This window comes from Oncorhynchus gorbuscha, linkage group LG25 (assembly GCF_021184085.1).
Source record: "Oncorhynchus gorbuscha isolate QuinsamMale2020 ecotype Even-year linkage group LG25, OgorEven_v1.0, whole genome shotgun sequence".
NCBI lineage: Eukaryota > Metazoa > Chordata > Actinopteri > Salmoniformes > Salmonidae > Oncorhynchus > Oncorhynchus gorbuscha.
Window position 1 is genome coordinate 31,582,147 of NC_060197.1, and position 13,022 is coordinate 31,595,168.

General features: G+C 48.9%; 1 pseudogene; it reads right to left on the bottom strand.

The window, feature by feature from the left end:
• Positions 1-13,022, bottom strand: part of LOC124013631 — an 87,920-nt pseudogene that overhangs the window by 43,777 nt on the left and 31,121 nt on the right.

Sequence of the window (13,022 nt, forward strand, 5' to 3'; positions counted from 1 at the left end):
GTGTATGAGAGAGAGAGAGCGAGAGAGGGTGTGTGTGTGTGTGTGTGTGTGTATTGGGTGGCAGATCTAATATAACTCCAACAATGCGAGCCATTCTTTCTGGTGGGGGGTGCAGAGGGAGAGGGAGATGGATTAAATACTTCTAAACTACCTCGGCTCAACTTCCCTCTATCCCTCACATCTCTTGAGGCACTTACCACAGGATGAGCAGCCACCACAGCACAGTGAGGCAAGGCCAGATCTCTCTCTCTCTGTGTGAGTGAGTGAGTGAGAGAGAGTTGGGTAAATGGTTCTTATTGTTCCCCTCCCTCCCAAGTGTGTGTACCCCGTTGTGTGTGTGTGTGTGTGTGTGTCCCGAGCAAGCAGGAATTCCACACGTGGCATGGGGCTTTCAAAGGAGCTGCCAACATGCCATGTCACCCTCAGGCTTGCCAGGAAGCAGAGTAGCGTTACAAAGTGTTACTGGGCAGCGACATGCTACTGGCATGTATACCGGCTAGACCAGGTTATACCAAATGGGCAGTGACTTCAATTCTTGCACTGTTTTACCTAATTTCTTGCACTGTTTTGTGTCTCACTAGTCTGAGTTTTTGTGCCACCTCTTTAGGGAGATAAAATATGATTTGTTGAAATGAAAAGGTTGAAAAGTATCCGATCCGGTGTCAGTGGTTGGGGGCAACTCACAGTGGGTAGGGGCTAGATGTCGGTTTAGCATTGGTAGTTTATTTCAAATGAGCAAGGATAGAGGGGCAAGTAGCGACATTGTGGTGAGAAGGTTAATAGAGTCAGGTCTTACTGGAACATGTTGGCATGGCCTACAGGGTGATTTGATTCCCATCAGACTTTTTAGGGAAAAAAAAAAACGTGATTCACTCCTTGGTAAACACATGCACTCATTCCATCCATCCAACTCAGTTTGAAATAACCTTTCTCCAGGTGCTGTAGTTGAAACACACAGACATGAGGTGGAACCACACGGTTGTTTGCTTCAGGAAGGGACACGTGTGCAGTCGTCATCTAAATCATTTACAGTATGAGTCCCCATTAAACAACACATTAAATGATCACACTCTAGATCGGTGGTTCCCAAATCTGGGGTCGGAACCCCATGTGGGGTCACCAAAGGTTGAAATGGGGTCCCCTAAGAAATGGTGATAGAATAGAACTTTCTTAGTTTCAACTACTATTAGGATGCACATTCATGTTGTTATGTGTTGCAAACACCCAGCAACTCGGGAATATCATTTTTCAAAGTGGGGTCTCCTGCATTTTCTAGTGTCAATTTGCAGTCATGTGCTGTTAAAGTTTGGGAAGCTCTCCCATGGACTCAATGAACCCTTGAGGCTGTACTAAGAGCATACATACCACACACAAAACACACACACACTTTCATGGTTAAAGACTCATTGTGTAATTGTAACAACATACAAGAACTCAAGTCATTTTGTTCACCTGACCTAGAATTCCTCAAAACAAATGCAACCTGTATGATCTCCCAAGAGAACTCCCTCGGTTATAGTCACAGCCATGTACAGTTGAAGTCAGAAGTTTACATACACTTAGGTTGGAGTCATTAATACTCGTTTTTCAACCACTCCACAAATTTTTTGTTAACAAACTAGTTTTGGCGCATCAGTTAGGACATCTACTTTGTGTATGACAAGTAATTCTTCCAACAAATGATTACAGACAGATTATTTCACTGTATCACAATTCCAGTGGGTCAGAGGTTTACATACACTAAGTTGACTGTGCCTTTAAACAGCTTGGAAAATTCCAGAAAATGATGTTACGGCTTTAGAAGCTTCTGATGGGCTAATTGACATCATTTGAATCAATTGTAGGTGTACCTGTGGATGCATTTCAAGACCTACCTTCAAACTCAGTGCCTCTTCGCTTGACATCATGGGAAAATCTAAATAAATCAGCCAAGACCTCAGAAAACAAATGTAGACCTCCACAAGTCTGGTTCATCCTTGGGAGCAATTTCCAAATGCCTGAAGGTACCACGTTCATCTGTACAAACAATAGTACGGAAGTATAAACACGATGGGACCACGCAGCCGTCATACCACTCAGGAAGGAGACGCGTTCTGTCTCCTAGAGATTAACTTCTTTGGTGCGAAAAGTGCAAATCAATCCCAGAACAACAGCAAAGGACCATGTGAAGATGCTGGAGGAAACAGGTACAAAAGCATCTATATCCACAGTAAAACGAGTCCTATACCGACAAAACCTGAAAGGCTGCTCAGCATGGTAGAAGCCACTGCTCCAAAACCCATCGTTCACATGTGCGTTACAGCCAGTCGTGATCCAAACCCCCCCACCCCACTTTTCGCATCGGATCTGCACAAATCATCTATTTTGGATTCAAAACAGTGAATTTCGCCGAAAAGTGACTAGTTTGCGTCACACACACACACACACACACACACACACACACACACACACACACACACACACACACACACACACACACACACACACACACACACACACACACACACACACACACACACACACACACACACACACACACACACACACACACACACACACACACGAGCCTGCCAGAAAATAAATTCCCCACAATTACCATGGAGTTAGTTGACCAAACATTTTTAGGCCTAAATAAATGCACAGACGAAACGATTCATTGCTTCCAAACCGCGCCGTAGTCTAAGGATCAATCTGTACTTTTGGGTACTCCACAACATCTCTCATTCTATCTCTCTTTCATTAATTATCTCTATCCTAGTTTCTTTCCTCTCTTCTCAATAAGAGGGGGACTCATCGTTCTGGGATGAGGAAGGACAATGTGAAAAAAGAGGAGCGAGAGAGATGGGGGGAAGCGGAAGAAAGAGATCGTGAGAGGAAAGAAAGACAGTGAGGAGAGAAATAGAGATCGAGAGACAGGAGAGAGTAAGTTAGAGGGAAAGGGAGAGGGAGAAAGAGAGAGTGTGAGTGAGTGACTGAGTGAGTGACTGAGTGAGAGAGTAAGTTAGAGAGAGACAGGAGAGAGAGGAGAAAGACAGGAGAGTGTAAGTTAGAGAGAGAGAGAGAGACACCACGGCAGAAACACCCGAACAAAAGGGTCATTTATTGGCGGAAGAAAAAGGGGGAGGCGGAATAGACTGGAGGGATGAAGGGAGGAGGGGACACTGCACAGAGGCATTTGATTTGGGAGCAGTTTGCGGTAGTGAAACACTGGCCCCCTCTCAACATTCCCAGCCAACGTGTAACATTCTGCCCCACGCTGCCTCGCTGACGCACAGCCAGAGTTTCCCCAAAATACCTACTGTGGAGGCTAGCTAACGGTGGTAACGTTCTCCATAAAGGCCCACTGTTTGAAAGCTAGCTAGCCTAGCGCGACTCAGCACTTCACTATCCAATCTGGTTTATAAATCCCCACTCAGGGTTTAACTGGGGTCTATTTAAATAGCAGACAGACTTCTCTAACGACCCAATTCTGGCTAAGCCAGGGAAGACAGTGGCTTCGCTCAGAGAACATTTGTCTCCTACTCAGAAATTGACCTAAGTGCAAGGATAGGAGTTATAAGCTACATCTATTTATTTTACCTTTATTTAACTAGGCAAGTCAATTAAGAACAAATTCTTATTTTCAATGAAAGCTTAGGAACAGTGGGTTAACTGCCTGTTCAGGGGCAGAATGACAGATTTGTACCTTGTCAGCTCAGGGATTTGAACTTGCAACCTTTACTAGTCCAACGCTCTAACCACTAGGCTACCCTGCCGTTCCCATGTCAGCTGGTGATATTGAGTTTGAGTCCAACTATTTACTTTTTTCCACATTTCCATTTTGAAGCCATTTCCTGCTAATAAACTTGCATAAATATGTACTAAGATAAAAACCGTATGTATTTAGCTAAAGATAGCAGACTCACCATATCTCTTCTAAATTAGGCGTAAATAGACAGTAACAAAGACCTGATTGGCGTGTGTGTGTGTGCTTGTGGTGACTGCTGGGTAATCCAGCACCAGGTGGGCCTGCATATAAGCACAGAATCTGAAATGCCACCGTTTCATCTGACAAATGTAGACAGTAGCAGCAGGAGACAGGAGAGAGAGAGGGATGGGGGAGAGAGAGAAAGAGAGGGGTGGCATAGGAAGAGGAGCAGGAGCGCAACCAAAGGTGTACCCAAAACATCACAGAGAGAGGACATTTAGACCTTCCCCCCAAATATGGCATAGGGAGTAGAAATGAACTCTCACCTGTACCATCTTTGTTTCCGTTTGGATGCGTCCGCAGCTCTTCTGACTTGTAGAAGTCAATGCTGGCATAGGTGTTGAGGTTGGAGCCGCCACTACCCCCGATGCCCGCCCCGGACACCCCCACCCTGCTCCCCCCATTCAGTACGGACGAGTAGAGGCGCGGGGGGATAGCCTGTATGGTTGAGGACCCATCTAAGGCTGAATGAGGGCTCTCTTTGTTGGCCAAGTCCAAGTCTATGTAGTTAAGGCCTTGCTCCATGGACAAAGCCTGGGCAGCGGGTATGCCAGGCCCAGGGTGGAGGAACTGCGAGGGGAGATGCTCGGCCGACACTCCATTCCCCCACAGCATGCCCTCAAACCCAAGCCGGCGAGCAACGGCCTGGGCTTGCTCCGGGAAGAGAGAGGCAGCAGAGATGGAGTTGGAGGAGGGGGGAGGGAGAGAGGGGGAGGCGAGGAAGGTTTCGGAGCAGTGGCGCCTGCGGCCCTGGGGGTCGGCCCGGATCACTTTAGCCCCGTGGTCCGGGTTGGGCCCAGGTTTAGGCAGGGGGAAGTCCAGGCCCAGGGTGACGACAGGGACTGGGGGATCGGGCCTGGCTGGGGAGGGGGCTTTGGGGAAGGTGTTGTTGGACGTGGAGCTGGGGACGGTGTTGTTTTTCAGGCTGAAGGCCATCTCTGTATAGTCCCCGCAGGAGGTAGGGGACTCTGATTGAGTCACCACTACATGGGTAGTCTGTCTGTTTGTCCTGGGCCCCGCTTCAGCACCCTCTGGCCCGCCTGGCTGCTGAAGGGCCACCCTGTACTCGTCGTGGGCCTTGGGGACCAGGATCATTGGAGGGGGCGTTGGTGGGGTGGGGAAGGTGGGGAAGCTCAGTGGTGTCAGGGAGAGGGGAGAGGGGGACGGTGAGGGCCGCAGGTCCATGTTGACATATTCTGAGGCGGATGGAGGGGTGAGGGGCATGATGGGGGTCTGGGGGGTGGAGGGGCTTCGGGGGAGGGGCAGGAACCCCCCCAGGAAAGAGGCAGGCCGGTGTGAAGGGTGCTGGCTGGAGCTGTGAGGCAGGGACATCCCGTGTCTGAGTCCCCTCCCTCCCCCACCTCCTGGCCCTCCTCTGGCGCTTTGATCTCCCTTGAATTCAATGCTGACGTACTCCCCTGGGCTCTTGGGCTCCGGGGGGAGGGGGTTCTCACGGACCCTGGGGAGGGTGTTTGCTTTGGACACGTCCACAAACAGGCTGACAGGCCGGGTCCTGGGTCCCCCCTGCTGGCCCTGCTTGGGGGCTGCCCGTCTCTGCTGGAGGAGCCCCATGTCTTTAGAGTGAGCTCCCCCACTTGAGGACCCTGCTCCCTGGAGAGCCCTGTCCTCGTTCTCCCCCTAGGCTCTCACTGCTGGCAGAGCTGGAGGAGTATGAGGACGAGGAGAGGGACAGGTGGCGACCTTGGACTGCACCCAAATTGGGGTCCTGACGAACCACCACCGCCCTGCCAACTCCTCTAACATCACTGCTCCCATTGGGCCTCCTGCCTCGGCCGGGACCGTCCTCAAAGTGTCCACCAGGTGGCGTGTGTTTGTAGGAGCGGGGCAGTGAGTAGTAGGAGTAGACCATCTTGGGGGCCTGCAGTGAGGGGTGGTGGTCTGTCTGAGGGGGTTGCTCGGGGGGAGGGGGGCTGCTGTTGGCCGAGCGGATGCTGATGGGAGACATGTTCATGTAGTCGCTGCCCGCCCGGCTGTCGGCGCTGCTACTGTCCACCCAGGCCACACCTCCCAGGCAGCCACGCTGGTCCGGAGAGCAGCTGCTGTTGGGTGACATCATCATGTAGCCGTCGCCAGAGCCAGGAGGGGGCCGGATCTGCTGCGGGGGGGGACACGCTGTTGTTAGGCGTCATGGCCATGTAGTCATCCGCTGGCTTAGACTCCGAGTCAGAGACGGAAAGCGAGTGGGTGAGGGAGACTGGAGGTTGGGTAACTCCTCCCGGTAGCATGGACATATAGCCATTATCCCGCACTATACCTCCACTACCAACCAACTCTACAGCCACGTCCAGGTATCCCCCTCCTCCCCCCCCTCCACCGGGGCTCATCTCAGAGTCTCTTTGTGAGGAGACGCAGGTGGTGAAGGAATCCCCGCTGGTGCTGCGGGACATGATGGCGTAGTCCGCCACGTCTTCATCCTGCTCCTCCTCCCCCCTGTGGGGTCGCGGGGCCAGGCGCTCCAGGGCCATGGGAGGCAGGGACGCCCGCTTGCTCAGCAACTGCCTCTCGGCTTCACATTCCCGGCTAGAAGAGCGCCGCAGGACCCTCCTGGTCTGGGGCTGGTGAGAAGGGGCTGAGCTGGATGCTCCGGCAGGCAGAGAGCCAGATGTTGGAGCTCCACCACCACGCTGGCCCATTAGGATGTAGTTAGCAGCCTCGTCGTCCAGCGATTGATAACGGCCTGACCTGGCTGACCCTCCTGGCATGTTGGGCGAGGGGGCAGAGTGCTCCCCAGGGCTGGAGCCGTACTCATCCGAGGAGCCATAATCGCTGGGGGAGCCCGATACGGAGACGTTGTGGGAGTGGAGGCGGCTGTAGGCACCGGTCCCTGTTGCTCCTCCACCTCCTCCGGTTGCACCCACCACTACCCCAAACTCAGAGCAGTGGCTGGAACTGGAGGACAAGCTAGGAGCTGGGGAGGGAGCTGGGGTGGAGATGGAGCGCATCAGGCTCAGGGAGTTGTTCTTGGTTGGGGTGGAGGCAGAACGGGCCAACTTGGACCTGAGGATGGGCGTGGTGGAACAGGACCCATTGGTGGTAGGACTGGAACTCTGACCTACACCTCCGCACGCTCCCCCCATCCCTTCTTCTCCTTTAACCCCATCACTGGCTGTGCCTGACCTGGGGAAACTGTGGCGGGGGGTGGGTGATGCGTTTGCACTGTTGCCGCCTGTTCCAGACCCTCCGGGCGGCTCGGTGCGAGGTCTACGGGTGAAGCCCACCTGGCTGGGGGGCGGGTTGGGATGGTGGCGTCGCGAGGGGACGCTGATGGGGTTGGAGGCGGTGGCTCCCCCACCTGGCCCAGAATTGGACTGTGACTTGCTGCGTTGGCGGAACTCCTCACTCAGGGCTTTCATGGCTTCCAGTAGGGTCTCATGCATGTTCTGAGCCACCACTGAGTCATCCACCTGCATGAGGCACAACACAGTCATACTCTATGTGTTTACAACCACATGTTCTAATTTACCACTAATCTACAATCTTAACATTTAACCCAGGGTTTTCCAATAGGCGGCCCAAATTCAGCCCACGTGATTTTATTTGTACCCCTAAGTTTTCTGAGCAAACCAAAAGTACATATACAGTACCAGTCAGACATTTGGACACACCTACTCATTCTACTATTTTCTACATTGTAGAATAATAGTGAAGACATCAAAACTATGAAATAATGCATATGGAATCACCAAGTGTTAAAGAAATCTAAATATATTTTTGATTTTAGATTCTTCAAAGTAGCCACCCTTGATGACCTCTTGGCATTCTCTCAACCAGTTTCAAGAGGAATGCTTTTCCACCAGTCTTGAAGGAATTCACACATATACTGAGCACTTGTTGGCTGCTTTTCCTTCACTCTGCAGTTCAACTCATCCCAAACCATTTCAAATGGGATGAGATCGGGTGATTTTGGAGGCCAGGTCATCTGATGCAGCACTCAATCACTTTCATTCTTGGTAAAATAGCCCTTACACAGCCTGGAGGTGTGTTTTGGTTCATTGTCCGGTTGAAAAACAAATGATAGTGGGACTAAGTGCAAATCAGATGGGATGGTGTATTGCTGCAGAATGCTATGGAAGCCACATGCTGGTTAAGTGTGCTTGAATTCTAAATAAATCACTGACAGTGTCACCAGCAAAGCACCCCCACACAATCACACCTCCTACTCCATGCTTCACGGTGGGAACCACACATGCGGAAATCATCCGTTCACCTACTCTGCGTCTTACAAAGACATGGAGGTTGTAACCAAGTATCTCAAATTTGGACCCATCAGACCGAAGGACAGATTTCCACCGGCCTAATGTCCATTGCTAGTGTTTTTTGGCCCAAGCCAGTCTCTTCTTCTTATTGGTGTCCTTTAGTAGTGGTATCTTTGCAGCAATTCGACCATGAAAGCCTGAACAGTTGATGTTGTGTCTGTTACTTGAACTCTGTGAAGCGTTTATTTGGGCTGCAATTTGAGGTGAAGTTAACTCTAATGAACTTAACAAATTCCCTACTGTAACTTTTCCTTTGAATTTAGCCAACATCAAATGGTGATGCATCAGGAGGAATACACTGCTTGACTTAAATTAAAACACCATAGCCATTCACAGCTGTAACCCCAGAGATTGGGCCTGTGTTACATTTCATCTCACCTGCATCCAGAATTCCCCGGGGCCCGTAACCGCAGAGCGACCAACCTCCACAAAGAAGAAGTTTTCGGAGTGACCGCAGCGGCGCACATTCATCAACTGCAGGACCACAGCGGCCGCGTCCGAGTTGAGCTTGACAAAGTTGACCGTCTTGTCGGTCAGGCACAGCCGGTAGACACCCACCAGGTTCTTGGCCTGGCCCAGCCCTTTAGGCCACACCTTGACCTGCCACACCTCCTTGAAGGCAGGGCCTGGGGTGGGCACGCCGTAGTCCCCTCCAGCACCCGTGTCAGTAGTAGGCGTCTTACCTGGAAAGGAGGAGAGTGGGGAAGAGATGTATGAAGACCGAGAGAAGAGAGAGTTAAGGAAAAGTGTTTGAGAGGGCGAGAGAGAAATGGAACAAGAAAGATAAAGGATGAGGGACAGGTGGGTAGATAGAGGGATGGAAAGAGAGAAAGAGAGATCAGTTATTAATGTGGGTTGTGAGGAGGTTTACAAAGGAACAAAGTGGTAAATCACCAACGTTGTAAAGGACCAACATGTCCGTCGTGCATCAGTTGCCAGAGGGAATGTGAGGTGAAAGCACTATTTACGTAGCCCACGAGAACAAGCCTCCGCCATTATGCAAGCTCTGCTGATATCGAGCTTTTTTAGCAAATTCTGAACAATCCGCTTTTCAGGCAAGCATGCTGTGGCTTGCGAGTCCCGCTCTCCCTGCACCTACATGTTCCAACTCGGTGGCCACACACATACACACGGAAAATTCAAACTGTTGACGATTCAAACACATCAAAAGGACAATGACTATGGAAAAAAAAAAACTTGTGAAAATAATTTCACTGACACTGCAACAGATACCATCTATCCCACAAAGCTGGGGCCCTTATGCTGAGTTCTTTCCATATACTTGGTTGGTGTTTGCAGGTTTGAGACATTCGGAATACCTATCGAATAGCGCATTTACTGTATAGAGTTGAGTTGCAGTATGAAGACACTAATTTACAGGTCATTCACCGTATAGAGAAGACCACACAATTATTGAGACTGAGCTCACCTGGTCTGATAGGGAACAATGACGTCCTCTGTCAATATCAATGGTATGCACCTGTTTAATAACTGCTTTCATAGATAAGAATGGGGTCAATGATTCCTTGACTGACCCACACACACTGAAACTATACGATTAGACTACTAGCTCATAAAGGCACCTCTGACAACTTCACCTTAATAGAAGAGAACCTCCACTCTTCCATAACCTCCAACATTATTATCAGACTTGAGCGTGTGCATGTGTGTGTGTGTGTTCACGTACTTCCATGAAGTGACATTGCCTTGTCTTCTGGATAGTAGAGACTCAATTAGGTGCACGGAAACTTGGCCCTCTGTGTGTGTGTGTGTGTGTTTGTTCCTCTGCCTCTACCGTGCCTTCTCTTCAACCCAACAATCACAACCATATATATACAAAAACCTTCGGCACGAACGCACAACGACATACTCAACCTCCGTTATGACTAACTTTTCCACAACCGTTTCCAAAACATTTAGTTGCGGTCGCAGTATGAGGAACCTGCCTGTCTGTTCTTTTGGCTCTCTTTCAACTAAATGAATGATGAACCAGAATAGCTGTTGTGTTCTGTTAGAGTCTATGCCAGTGGCTTAGACAGTAGACCAGCGGCTGTGTATGAGGCACGTCCCCTACATTAGATGAGTCACTCTTGGGCCACACATGACTATTTAATGGGCTGCTGTGTGTGTGTGTGTGTGTGTGTGTGTGTGTGTGTGTGTGTGTGTGTGTGTGTGTGTGTGTGTGTGTGTGTGTGTGTGTGTGTGTGTGTGTGTGTGTGTGTGTGTGTGTGTGTGTGTGTGTGTGTGTGTGTGTGTGTGTGTGTGTGTGTGTGTGTGTGTGTGTGTGTGTGTGTAGTCCTGTCTTGCCAGCTGCCTTTGGATTTACTAAGAAGGAAAGAGATGCTTTTGAGATTTTGCGGCAAAGGGACTGAGAAAGATGAGGGAACGCAGACAGGAAATAAAACATCCTTGAGAAAAAATGAAGGGAGAAGAGAAAAAACCATAAAGAAAGAATGAATGAAATCAGAGGAATGAAAAGAGGTAGACTTTCTGGATGGTACTGACTGGCATTGAACAAGACTCAATAATAATGGAATTAAATATATATCCCCTTCCTTCCCTTACACTTCTTCTCTGCTTTTCTTTCAGTATCAAGGCTACCTTACCATTTCCCTCCTGGTCACAGTCTTACCATCCCATTCCACTCTACTGTCCATCCTTCCCACACTAGGCCTCAGATCCCTATGCCAAATACTGCTCAACCAAGTATTTATTTTCTCCTAGAAAACTCCTCAGCGATTTGTGAAGCAGGTCTGTGTTTGTTATGAAAACATTGTTAGAAATCAGCTGTGCGTCGTGAATGCCACTTCAACACTCAAAAACCCGACAAACTCCTTCTTTGATCTTGGGTCTCGCAAGGCCACCGTTTCCCCTCCTACACCTGTTAATGAGACGCACGCAAGGATCCATGTGCACCTTCTGCAGCAATCAGAGCAGCCGAAAACCTCAGTAGCACTGGTACCCTTTCTGTTGAAATTCTCATAGCCTTAAAGTGACCAAATAGGCTATATCCATCTAACGTTACATAAGAGGGAGGTGGATTTGATATTACACAGAAGTGTGTGAATTATAGATGTGACTGGTGCTTCCTCCAAGGGATCTTTCCCTGGCAGAGTAGTGCTAACAGAGCCAGTGGTGGAGAAGGAGCAGGGTTTTAGCTCACGCAATGCAAAGCCAGTGAGGTAACCGTACAGTCAAGTCCAGCACACAGACCAGGGATGGACCACCAGCATGAAGTCACCTGGATATTAAGGATGTGACAAATGGGAAAATGTTTCAAAAAAAGGGCTTTCCATCAAGTTCTACCTTCCTCATTCATAGGCTAAATCTCAAACCGAACACTTGGCCCCTAAGCCGTTTATCAAGTGCCACTTGCTGTTGTGTTCAATAGTGATCACTTGAGTGTTCAAGTGTTTTGGCCAAAATGAGCAATGAGACCATGCGTACTTGACGTCACAACTGCCACTTGTCAATATTCCAAAAACGTGCATGCCATTGTCTACCGCTGCCTGTCTTTGCATGACTCGCTCGCTATGAAACATGGGCACTGGGGCACACACGGACTCATACTCTGATACAGTAAGAAAGTTGACAAAAAGGCATCTCTAGTCCTACACAAAATATGTGTATCGGTCGCCAGTGATTTCATCAGCTGATTTAGCTTGTTGTAGCTTGCCTGCTGCTGGCTAGTTTCACGAAGGATACCTATCTCCTTACAGCATTGATGCTTTTGTTGATGGTTTAATTTAAAATGTTCCCTTTATGATGATGATTGGGACCTGTTAGTGGTCGTTTTGTGATAAATGCACTATGATTTTCATTTTGTGGAAGGAAAAAAACCAAAACGCTTTTGGTTAGGGATTTTTTTCATTTTGCGTTAATGTCCCAATGTTGTCTTAACGTTTAAACGTTCACACCCATCCTGGATAGATAACACTGCAAACGAGCTCAGCCCTCACACACAGTGATCATTTATTAAGCCCTCAGCAGCAGTCTTGATGATTCATAAGAAAACATTATGGCAATAATAGTCCAAGTGACATTTGGGCACCTGGACTACATGGAGCACCTCTCTGGGTGAACAGTAAGACGGTTCATGTTCGCATGACAACCATAAGGCAACTTTATTGCAATATTCAGCTTCACATGGCTTTTCCACGTGGTTAGTCAGTGGCTACAGCCAACCACAGTATGAATAGAACACTTTCTACTTTTCATGTAGTCTATCATTACTGTATTTCAACCTTACTGCAACATTCCAATCCCAAACATGTTATTAATGGCTGTAAATGTCTGCAGTTGTAAACACACACACACACACACCTCTATTCATACAAGATAAGTCATTTATTACAACCTTATTATAACCTAACTACAACCTTAAAACAACATTCTGCTTCACATGTGGCAAGTCTACAGCCAACTGCAGTGTGAAGTCCAACACACACACACACACACACACACACACACACACACACACACACACACACACACACACACACACACACACACACACACACACACACACACACACACACGTCTCTATTCATACATACTTTATTTACTGTACCTTTTGTCCCCTCCCCTTGAGACAAATATTACCATATAGACTAATCTCTCTTGCTGTGCCTCTCGCCACAGGCCATTAGATATGACTTAGGGCATTGGCGCCAAAGCACCACGGTATTTTCCCAGCCTCTTTATCCAGGTCAGCTTTTATTGAGGGCCATAACAGCTGCTTGTCCTTTGCCCATGAACCTGCGGGGCTGCTAGCTGTG